Genomic DNA, 12,319 nt, shown 5'->3' on the forward strand with positions numbered 1-12,319 from the left:
TGAATAAAATTTTTATAAATTAGTGAATAACACAATTTTTGGCAGAACTACTGAAAAGGTTAGCAATCAACCCAATCTTCATTTAGTCATTCACTAGAATGAGCATTATGGGGCAGTAGAATATATCACCTAGTCAAATGTTAAATAGGTCACAATCTTCAATAAAGAACTCGCGGATCAGGAGTTGGCAAAAGCTGAGAGTCCACAGAAACAGTTTATGTAGGTATGTGCATATTAGACCTATCTAAACTCCAAATGTATGAGTTTGGAAAAACACATTTTACTGACCCAAAGTTACTTTATATGGACACAGACAGCTTCCACTTTCGGGTGAAGGATTGTGAACCACACATAGCCAACCCAATGCATTCAACACATCTGAATATGGAGCTATCAAACCTTATGGCACAAAGCCAACTAACAATAAGATTATAACTTGATGAAACAGAGACAAACGGGTCTCAGATTGTGGAGTTTATAGGTCAACAATTGAAAATGTACACACACTGTATAGCGATAGGTGCTACCCAGAGATGGGCTATGGGTGTGCAGCATACAGCCTCAATGGCTCTCACAGTCGACAATTGCTCGAAGTGCGTGCATGGTGAAGTTGATAGCACCTGTACTCTCCTGCTCCTCCTCCTCCTCTGCATGTGGTTCACTAAGTAAATATTCAATCAAGAACCCATAAGAACATATTGTATTGTACCTGAAAATTGACCTGTCCTGTCATTATGGTAAGCAGGTAGTTTATGGGGACGGGATGGGAATCCTACCATACTCACACTATCCACTTCAGTGAGAGTGAGTGTGGCTTACATATCATCAAAATGTGTGCATTTATGTGAATTTGTATCATCCTCTTATCACAGTGTCTGTATGGATGTGTATGTAAGTGCATGTGTGTAACACTGATACTGTGTATGTGAGTGCATCCTGTGCACTCTTTGTGTGTGTGTTATGTTGTTTGTATACCTAAAATTTCATCTCATGCATTACAACATCAACTGCTGAAAGCTATAAAACATATTACACTGTTCCAACCTTTGAGACCTGTTTTGTATACATTGTTCCTGTGCACTGCTAAATTTTTAAAAAACTATTTTATAAATACGAATATAATAGAGGGAAACATTCCACTTGGGAAAAATATATCTAAAAACAAAGATGATGTGACTTACCGAACGAAAGTGCTGGCAGGTCGATAGACACACAAACAAACACAAACGTACACACAAAATTCGAGCTTTCTCAACAAACGGTTGCTTCATCAGGAAAGAGGGAAGGAGAGGAAAAGACGAAAGGATGTGGGTTTCAAGGGAGAGGGTAAGGAGTCATTCCAATCCCAGGAGCGGAAAGACTTACCTTAGGGGGAAAAAAGGACAGGTATACACCCGCACACACACACACACACACACACACACATCCATCCGCACATACACAGGCACAAGCAGACATTTGTAAAGGCAAAGAGTTTGGGCAGAGATGTCAATCGAGGCGGAAGTACAGAGGCAAAGATGTTGTTGAAAGGCAGGTGAGGTACAAGCGGCGGCAAATTGAAACTAGCGGAGATTGAGGCCTGGCGGATAACGAGAAGAGAGGATATACTGAAGGGCAAGTTCCCATCTCCGGAGTGCTGACAGGTTGGTGTTAGTGGGAAGTATCCAGATAACCCAGACGGTGTAACACTGTGCCAAGATGTGCTGGCCACGCACCAAGGCATGTTTAGCCACAGGGTGATCCTCATTACCAACAAACACTGTCTGCCTGTGTCCATTCATGCGAATGGACAGTTTGTTGCTGGTCATTCCCACATAAAAAGCTTCACAGTGTAGGCAGCTCAGTTGGTAAATCACGTGGGTGCTTTCACACGTGGCTCTGCCTTTGATCGTGTACACCTTCCGGGTTACAGGACTGGAGTAGGTGGTGGTGGGAGGGTGCATGGGACAGGTTTTACACTGGGGGCGGTTGAGGGTAGGAGCCAGAGGGTAGGGAAGGTGGTTTGGGGATTTCATATGGATGAACTAAGAGGTTACGAAGGTTCGGTGGACGGCGGAAAGACACTCTTGGTGGAGTGGGGAGGATTTCATGAAGGATGGATCTCATTTCAGGGCAGGATTTGAGGAAGTTGTATCCCTGCTGGAGAGCCACATTCAGAATCTGATCCAGTCCCGGAAAGTATCCTGTCACAAGTGGGGCACTTTTGGGGTTCTTCTGTGGGAGGTTCTGGGTTTGAGGAGATGAGGAAGTGGCTCTGGTTATTTGCTTCTGTACCAGGTCGGGAGGGTAGTTGTGGGATGCGAAAGCTGTTTTCAGGTTGTTGGTGTAATGGTTCAGGGATTCCAGACTGGAGCAGATTCGTTTGCCATGAAGACCTAGGCTGTAGGGAAGGGACCGTTTGATGTGGAATGGGTGGCAGCTGTCATAATGGAGGTACTGTTGCTTGTTGGTGGGTTTGATGTGGACGGACGTGTGAAGCTGGCCATTGGACAGGTGGAGGTCAACGTCAAGGAAAGTGGCATGGGATTTGGAGTAGGACCAGGTGAATCTGATGGAACCAAATGACTTGAGGTTGGAGAGGAAATTCTGGAGTTCTTCTTCACTGTTGAGTCCAGATCATGAAGATGTCATCAATAAATCTGTACCAAACTTTGGGTTGGCAGGCCTGGGTAACCAAGAAGGCTTCCTCTAAGCGACCCATGAATAGGTTGGTGTACGAGGGGGCCATCCTGGTACCCATGGCTGTTCCCTTTAATTGTTGGTATGTCTGGCCTTCGAAAGTGAAGAAGTTGTGGGTCAGGCTAAGGTAATGAGGAAAGATGTTTTTGGTAGGGTGGCAGGTGATCGGCATGAAAGGAAGTATTTTATAAATACTGCGTACACAGTTGTGTACCTTGTTTTCTATTAACACGTATTATTAAATGACATAAAAATTGTGTTAACTGTGAACTGGTCCAACTCATGGCATGTATATTTTGAAAAATGTGTACTACTGAATCATTAAATGCTAGGTGTATTTCAAAAAGCAACTGAAAACATAGACCAAAAAATCTAATTTGTCAAACTCTAGTCACTGTGTTCATCAAACCTGCCACATAGCTGTTTAAAACAAGAGATTATTACATGAGGCACTTCCAGAAAATAAGTTTCCCTATTTTTTAAAACAAAGACAACATAGTTACATGAAATACTTTATTGGCAACAGGTACAGCAATGTTTGAGTTATTTTTTGACATAGTCACCAAACAAATTGAAACACTTGTCACACTGTGGAATCAGCTTTCGCATTCCTGTGACATAGAATTCTGCTGCCTGTGAATGAAACCAGCATTAGACAGTCATCCTCAGCTCTTCGTCATTATCAAAACACTAGCTGGAGGACAAGAATTTCTTGAGGTGCAAGAAAAGATGGAAAACACTGGGAACCAGATCAGGACTGTATGCTGGACTGTCAAACAGCTCCCAGCCAAACTTCTACAAAACAGCTACTGTGTGTTGAGCCATATGGGAGTGGGCATTGTCATGGAGCAGCACAATTCCTGCAGTACATCGCAGTTTCCACATTGTTTCACAGTAACTGTAAGCTTTCACTGTTTCACCTGTGGGTAGGAAGTCAATGAGCAGACTGTTCTTCCTGTACCAGAACACCATACACATCACTTTCTGACCGGAGATAAACTGTGATGCTAATGCATTGACAGCTGCATTGTTTCAGGGGTCAAGTGAGAAATCCGTGACTCATCAACCCATGATGATCCTGTTGAGGAACTCATCACAGTCATCATGATACCACTGCAGAAATGCCAGTGCTGCTCCAAAGCATTTTGTTTTGTGCTCCGGTGTCAGGATTTTGGGCACTCACTTGGCACACAATTTCCTGAACAGTATGTGCTTAGTGACAATTTCATGCAACAAGTATCATGATATTTGTGGAAAATGGCTGCTGAGCTCTGTAATCATGAGGTGACAGTTCTCCAGGATGAGCTGCCGCACCAGCTCAACCAGGTGATAGCTGATGAGGAACGGTCTCCCATTGCACTCTACATCATAAGCACTTTGATGACCTTTGGAAGAAACGTCTTCACCAGAAATGCACCATCCATTTGCTCATGATGTTCTGCCTGTTGACTGGTGATGAATTCTGATGGGCACTATGTTTTGTGCATTAAGAAACCTTAATACTGACTGAACCTCAGAGGCAGCAGGAGAATGAATAAGAGATGCCATTTCTGGGCACTGCTGCTTTGGTACTGGCACTAGGTGGGACTTGTCCAGCCAGCATTTGTTTGTCGCACCTTAGATCTGTTGCACCTGTACAACTTTCCGAGCTAATATGTGTACTTTTATGGAAACAACATTGATTGTGATGAGCAGGTACATCTGCATTGTGCATGTATTTTTCTATAAGAAGAGATATGTTAATACTCCACTAAAAGTGTTGGGGTTGAAATATGATCACCAAACACTTCCCATACTTCTTGCCACACAGTCAATTAGCTTGGTGAGGTGAGGCAGATTTGCTCCACTCAGAGTCCCATCAGTGGTGACAATGCTGAAGATCCCGTCAGTGGTGGCAGTGCTGAAGAGGCCTGGAGGGAAGGGTGGTGAGGGTGATGGTGGTGGCATGAGGACAGGTCAACATTTGTTTTATTAAAGATACAATCCAGTGAGGTTTTTGAATTTCTCAACAGTTTAAACTTAGGATAAGTGACCTGGGAACCATGCAGTGTGTGTCACTGAACTGGGAAACCTGCTAACCATGCAGGCTGTGCCAGTGTCCACAGATCCACTGTTATGGATTCTAAAGCTAGCACAAGTGCCCTGAAAGCATGCAGTCTGTGCCAGTATCAGCAGGCCCTCCATCTTCGATTCTGATGTTAGGGCTGGGAAAAAAACCCATAAATCTGGTAACCATGCTGGCTGTACCAGTACCCTTTGGTATTCTATCTTGGATTCTGACATCACAGGGCTGGGGGAAACCCAAGAACTCTGACAGTCATGCAGCCTTCACCTTTATGCCCAGGTCCTGCCACCTTGGATTTTCCAACAATATGATAATTATCCATCTCGGAGTGGAGAAAACCCAGTAACACAACTGAGCTATTTCGAATTTCCCACCATTTTTGAATTTCCTACCATTTTATATGTGCCTCAATTGGCTTAGATCTGCTTGACATAAGAAGGGTTGATACAAAATCTGGTGATAGTGCATGGTGACTTCATTCATAATGTCACTAGAAATCTGGCAACAACGCAGAATTGCAGACTATGCCATAATCCATTTTGCTTCCTACATGATGTGCATCTGAAATGGACTGGCTCTTCTTTGATGTCACCTAATGTGAAAAATGCTACTGTCATGCTGTATTTGTTCCTAGAACATCTTCTTTTTTATGGTTTCTGGTTTTGCAGCGAGGGCTGGAAAGACAACAGCCTTGAAAGTAGCAATTTCTCTCTGTGTGATTATTTTTCTTGCATGCATAAAAGTATTCTTTCTTCTTACACTCCTTGCATTCTGTTACAAAACGTCCATTTCCACCACAGTTGTTACAGATTAGAGCCTTTATTTTATTTTTACTAAAATGAACATCAAAGGCAATACTTTCTTATTGGTTATTAACTTTCAACAGTTCCTCTTTTCTCACCACTGGTTATTGAATCTCATAGTGGAGAAAAGTGTCTGAATTCTTCTGGCAAAATGGACAGTACCTTGGGTATGAGCACAGTAGCTGACATTTCTTCTGACTGTAGACAATTCAGTTTACAAGCTATATTCTCCAGTCCACTCACAGTATTTGTCATCTCTAGTTTTTTGTAATTTAAAATTATAAAAGTCTTGAAGCAACTATCTAGTTCTTTGAGAAGCGTCTCTTTTCTGTGTCACTTTAACTCTATTACACATTGCCTCAGAAGCTTCACAACACAATGCATGTGACTTTACCTTTTTGTCTACTGTCTTCATTACATAACATTTCAACTTGCTATCCCATTGTTGCCATTTCTTCTTTTGTTGTAGCGTTTTGCATTTTTCAGATGATTCATTTCTGTCTACAATATCACACAGATCTCACACAGTAAACAATATTCTGATTTCAATGTATCGAATGGTGAAAGTACTTCTGGCCTTGAACACTTGTATATCATGAAATTCTTCATTTTCTTGAGACATTTTTAGGTGTACTTCTTCTGTTTCAACGTTTCTTGATTGTTTTTGCATTTATTTGTTGATACCATATTTATTTTTAAAGCTCTGAGCCCATAACCTGTCATGTTTTCACTTTTGTGTGTTCACTTTATTATGAATTTTATAAGATACACTATGTGCTGAATTAAACTATGCAAGTCATTTCATTGCCATCTTTGTACAACAACACACCACAGACACAGTCAATACACATTCTCTCGGATTACTTACATTCTCTCCTTACCCTGGTTGCCAACCATTAAATTCCATGGAGCAAACATCATATTTTACCAGTTCTTTAGCACTATCACTATCTTCAGCTCTACTTTCTTTGCATGATTATCATGAACATAATGCTTGCAACACCTTGCAAACAAGGTAATGTTAAAAACAATTTAATCATCTATTTTTGTTAGATATTACTGTCTGAATTAAGTGACTTGTAGATTAATTGTTATTTTTGCACGAAATTCAAAATCTATTATGGTGCAACATTACATAATCAGTTGACTGAGCAACCTAACTGGAACCAATCATTAGGGCCTAAATTGTTTCTTCCAGGTAACAAAAATCTGTGACAGTCTTCATCAAGAAAATGTGATAGTTTTACAATTTTGACATAAGGTAAATTTTGGAGTTTTAACCTTAAATGAACCACAGGTGCTGGTTTGTGGCTTGGGTCAATAATAGACTGCATGCACAGGTAGGCTAAATTAAGCTATATAAAATAACACAAATAACTACTGGTCCAAAACTGCCATTGAGTTAACAGTGGTTTGCAGAGTACAGATGTATTTGGTTTTAGCCTCAGCTCTTATGTAGCTACACAAATACTCTTATTCTAATTAGGAAATGCCATGCAGCACTGTTTGAACATTCCTCATGTATACCATACAGCCAACAACCATTCGAGGAAGTAACTCCCTGTAATAGTATAGATATTAGCCACATATGCAACCTGGGATGTGCTCACTATGATGGTTGACTGTTGACTGACTCTTTGTCCTCAGTTGTCTATATGCCCTCCACATTCTCCATTGTTGCATGTTTGCCTCTGGGATTCCACTCCAGCTTCTCCTCCCTTACCACTACAATAATAACTATCGAACTTATAACACAGACTAGTAAACCACATAATACTTTTGTAGATTACAACACATCTGTAGAAATGATTCATATTCTGCACCAAATCTGAAATGATCATAATTAGTAGTAAAATATCCAAAAATACAAGTAAAACATTATTTATAAACAACTGAAAATTATTCTATAAGAGAAAAAACAGACCCACCATAAAGGAATTATCGAAATGGGTCGGAAATTTGTTAGATGTGATTTATAAAAACTGGATTCTTTATTCAAGAGAAAGTGCTTCACAAATTGAGCTAGTCAATAATGTACTGGTCCATCTCTGCACCTTATGCAAGCAGTAATTCAGCTTGGCCTTCATTGATAGAGTTGTTGGATGTCCTCCTTAGGCATACTGTGCCAAATTCTGTCCAGTTGGCATACTACATCATCAAAATCCTGAGTTGTTTGGAGGGCCATGTCCACAATGCTCTAAATGTTCTCAAATGGGGAGAGATCTGCTGACCTTGTTGGCCAAAGTAGGGACACTCAGGAGCAGAATCCCTCACCTTCTGTGGGCAACTATTATCTTGCTGAAATGTAAGTGCAGAAAGGCCTCCCATGAAGAGCAACAAAACAGGGTGTAGAATATCGTCAATGTACGACTGTCCTGTAAGGCTGCCATGGGTGACAACAAAATGGGTCCTGTTATGAAAAGAAATGGCACACAAGACCATCCATCCTGGTTGGCAAACCATATGGTGGCCAACAGTCAGGATGCTTTGAATTAAGCTCCAACGACCAATGAAGACATCTCTGGAGACACCCCAGACAGTGGTGGAATATCAACCCGCCAATCAATCATCATATGATCCAATAGCTAGAAGTGATCATCTGAGGCGCCATTCCATTTCCCTTTATTTGGTATTTGTGGCATCCTTACAGCACAGTGGTACATTGATGATATTCTATGCCCCTTTTTTTGTGCCCTTCATGGCAAGCCATCATGGGCTTACATTTCAACAAGATAATGCCCACTCACACACAGCAAGAGATGCTACTGTTTTTCTTCATACTTGTCAAACATTACCTTGGCCAGAGAGGTCACTGGATCTCTCCCCAGCTGAGAACATTTGGAGTATTATGGACAGGGCCCTCCTACCAGCTTGGGATTTAGATAATCTAACACACCAATTGGACATAATTTGGCACAATATTTCTTGGAAGGACATCCAACAATTTTGTTAGTCAATGCCAAGGAGAATACCTGCTTGCGTAAGGGCTAGAGGTGGACCAATATATTATTGACTTGCTCAGTTATTGAAGCTCTTTCTTTTTAATAAATCATCCAATTTTTCTAAAATTGTAATCATTTGTTTGTCTGTATATGTACATCACATCTACTGATTTCCATGCCATTAAGATAATTCCTTTTTTTGTGTGTCTTAGATTGTATGAGTGACATAAAGTGTTGGTGTTAGGCCTTGAAATTTATAAGAATCTGCTTGTACTGAGTTTCCTGATCTTTCAATTGCTTTTACTGGTATCTCCTAACAGAGTCCTTAATCTGGCTTCATTTTGCCACACATAGTTAGAGAAGCTCACCGTTATAGGAAGTGTAAGTGGCATGTGGCAATGACAAATATTTATTTACTTATGGCAGAATCTGCAGCTTGCCATAGTATAATTACCCATACACCCTAATTGGCTGATCAGTCTCGGCTCACTTCTTCACATATACTATCAGAAGTCCACTCTCCTAGCATAGGTGGAGTAAGGGTCATGTGGTGACAATATTACTTAGTTATAGACCTCAGAACTTACCACGGATTTTGCAGACGGTGATGAATTTTCATCAGTACTCATTGCCTATATCTCTTAATCGGCTTGTTAATGTTGGTAATTTTATCACACACAACTAATAGATCGAGTATAGATTTAAGTGTCAGGAAGTCATTTCTGAAAGTATTTGTATGGAGTGTAGCCATGTATGGAAGTGAAACATGGATGGTTAATAGTTTGGACAAGAAGAGAATAGAAGCTTTCGAAATGTGGTGCTACAGAAGAATGCTGAAGATTAGATGGGTAGATCACATAACTAATGAGGAAGTATTGAATAGGATTGGGGAGAAGAGAAGTTTGTGGCCCAACTTGACGAGAAGAAGGGATCAGTTGGTAGGATATGTTCTGAGGCATCAAGGGAACACCAATTTAGTATTAGAGGGCAGCGTGGAGGGTAAAAATCGTAGGGGGAGACCAAGAGATGAATACACTAAGCAGATTCAGAAGGATGTAGGTTGCAGTAGGTACTGGGAGATGGAGAAGCTTGCACAGGATAGAGTAGCATGGAGAGCTGCATCAAACCAGTCTCGGGACTGAAGACCACAACAACAACATCTAAATAGACTTATTGTTAGTGGAATTTAGGAGCAAGTGTTATGTTGCAATCTATGTACTGAATTATGGCTCTCTGGCATCTGCAGATTGTGCAGTTCTTCCATCGTTAAATTGCCTGTATCTGGTAACTGTTTCTTTAATGTGTACTGTACTATAATGCTCAGCATGCATAAACTGAATTACCAGTAAGTCACTCATTAATAGTGGTAGCAGAGTACTACAATTTTCTGGAAAACATGTAGTGTGACACAGTTAAATACTATATTTAGATTGTAGATTTTTGTGTTGTGATTCCAATAGTTTGCTGAACTGCACTCATTTTATGTTTATATTCACTTGAGAATATGGTATCTTCAGTTCAGGATCAATCCTATGCTCTCCAGATATCTTAGTCTGGAGATGAGATTGAGTCTTAGTTTTTAACTAATTATAATGCCTGTTGAGTCACACTCAAAAACAATTTGTGTATGCACTGTTGTAGTCAATCAGCAAAAACAATTCTGAAAATGAAATTACCTTCAACCCACATCAAAGTGATATGAGTCTAAGAGACTTTTCAAAGATATTTCTTGTTTCCCTACTTTGCATTTCTGTTTGGTTACCAATATTTTTGTTGATATATGAAGTGAAATATATTTTGTCAACATTTTCTAGCTTTATTTCCTAAATCATTGGATCCACTTGATTTAGTCACGTATTGATGTAATTTCAGATTGTTAACTCAAAAAGGTGGCACCTTTATCATGTTAATGACATAAAAAGATATTTTATGTCTATAATTTTGGAATATCGATAGCTTTTTTGTATAAAAGTAATTTACTTTCAAAATGTATTGTGCAGCTAACAATCAATTGCTCAAGACACAGTATGTTTAGTGTTTGTAAAATTTAGTTCTTTGTTCACAATACCTCTTCAAATTACCTTATCTGTTGTGTTAAAAATAACAATTTTAAATCTTCAATAAAGATCTGTAGACATCCCCACATCTTGTAGTGATCTTCATAAAGTGTAAAAATGAAATAAATGGTATTTTCAATCAAAGTGAAATAATCTGCCTCTTGATTGAAATAGTCATTGATAGAATACAATAAACAAAATTATTTCTTCTTTTATTTAAGGATCTAGGGATATTCACAGTAGCTTCTCAGTATATATACTCTCTTATGAAATTTGTTATTAACAACCAAACCCAATTCAAAAGTAATAGCAGTGTGCATAACTACAATACTAGGAGAAAGGATGATCTTCACTATTCAAGATTAAATCTAACTTTGGCACAGAAAGAGGTTAATTATACCGCCACTAAAGTCTTTGGTCACTTACCAAATAGTATCAAAAGTCTGACAGATAACCAACAAGTATTTAAGAAGAAATTAAAAGAATTTCTGAATGACAACTCCTTCTACTCCATAGAGGAATTTTTAGATATAAATTAAGAAAAAAAAGAAAAAAAACAAAAAATTATAAAAACAGTAAAAAATAAAAAATATAAAAAACACAAAGAATAAAAAAAGTTGTTATATTAACTTAAGTATGTTGTTATAATGGACACATTCCACGTAGGAAAAATATATCAAAAACAAAGATGATGTGACTTACCAAATGAAAGTGCTGGTAGGTCGACACACACACATCAAACACAAACATACACACAAAATTCAAGCTTTCGCAACAAACTGTTGCCTCATCAGGAAAGAGGGAAGGAGAGGGAAAGACGAAAGGATGTGGGTTTTAAGGGAGAGGGTAAGGAGTCATTCCAATCCCGGGAGCGGAAGGACTTACCTTAGGGGGGAAAAAGGACGGGTATACACTCGCACACACACACATATCCATCCACACATATACAGACACAAGCAGACATCTGCTTGTGTCTGCTTGTGTCTGTATATGTGTGGATGGATATGTGTGTGTGTGCGAGTGTATACCCGTCCTTTTTTCCCCCTAAGGTAAGTCCTTCCGCTCCCGGGATTGGAATGACTCCTTACCCTCTCCCTTAAAACCCACATCCTTTCGTCTTTCCCTCTCCTTCCCTCTTTCCTGATGAGGCAACAGTTTGTTGCGAAAGCTTGAATTTTGTGTGTATGTTTGTGTTTGTTTGTGTGTCTGTCGACCTGCCAGCACTTTCATTTGGTAAGTCACATCATCTTTGTTTTTAGATATAAGTATGTTGTTAAATTAACTTAATTATGTCATGTATTGGAAAATTTGACTCGTTCCACATCATTACGAAATATCGTATTCATGATCCATGGAACTAGTATTAATCTAATCTAATCTAATCTAATCTGGAGTTATGGGATATAAATCTAATATGCATAGTGTGACAGCAAGAACACTGCTTGTAATAGATTACTCTCAGATTGAAGGACAGTGTCGAATGTCAATATTCTAGCTGTGTGATATCTCACAAATGATCAGACATATCAACTTTTAGCTTATCAAGTCATATGAAGCAGTGGCCCTTCACATGCAACATCATCGTCCTTCAACATGTCTCAAGCCTACTTCAGTTTAGCAATGGTCAGACAAAACTCAACAACATTCCAAACATTTTTCATCCATACGCAAGAAACTTGCAGATTAATTAGTCTTGGTAAAACTAAGGCAGGGAAATCATTTCATATTGCATGTATGAGATAACAGCACCACAAATGATATTATTCTGAGTCC

Source organism: Schistocerca nitens, chromosome 5 (genome assembly GCF_023898315.1).
Source record: "Schistocerca nitens isolate TAMUIC-IGC-003100 chromosome 5, iqSchNite1.1, whole genome shotgun sequence".
NCBI lineage: Eukaryota > Metazoa > Arthropoda > Insecta > Orthoptera > Acrididae > Schistocerca > Schistocerca nitens.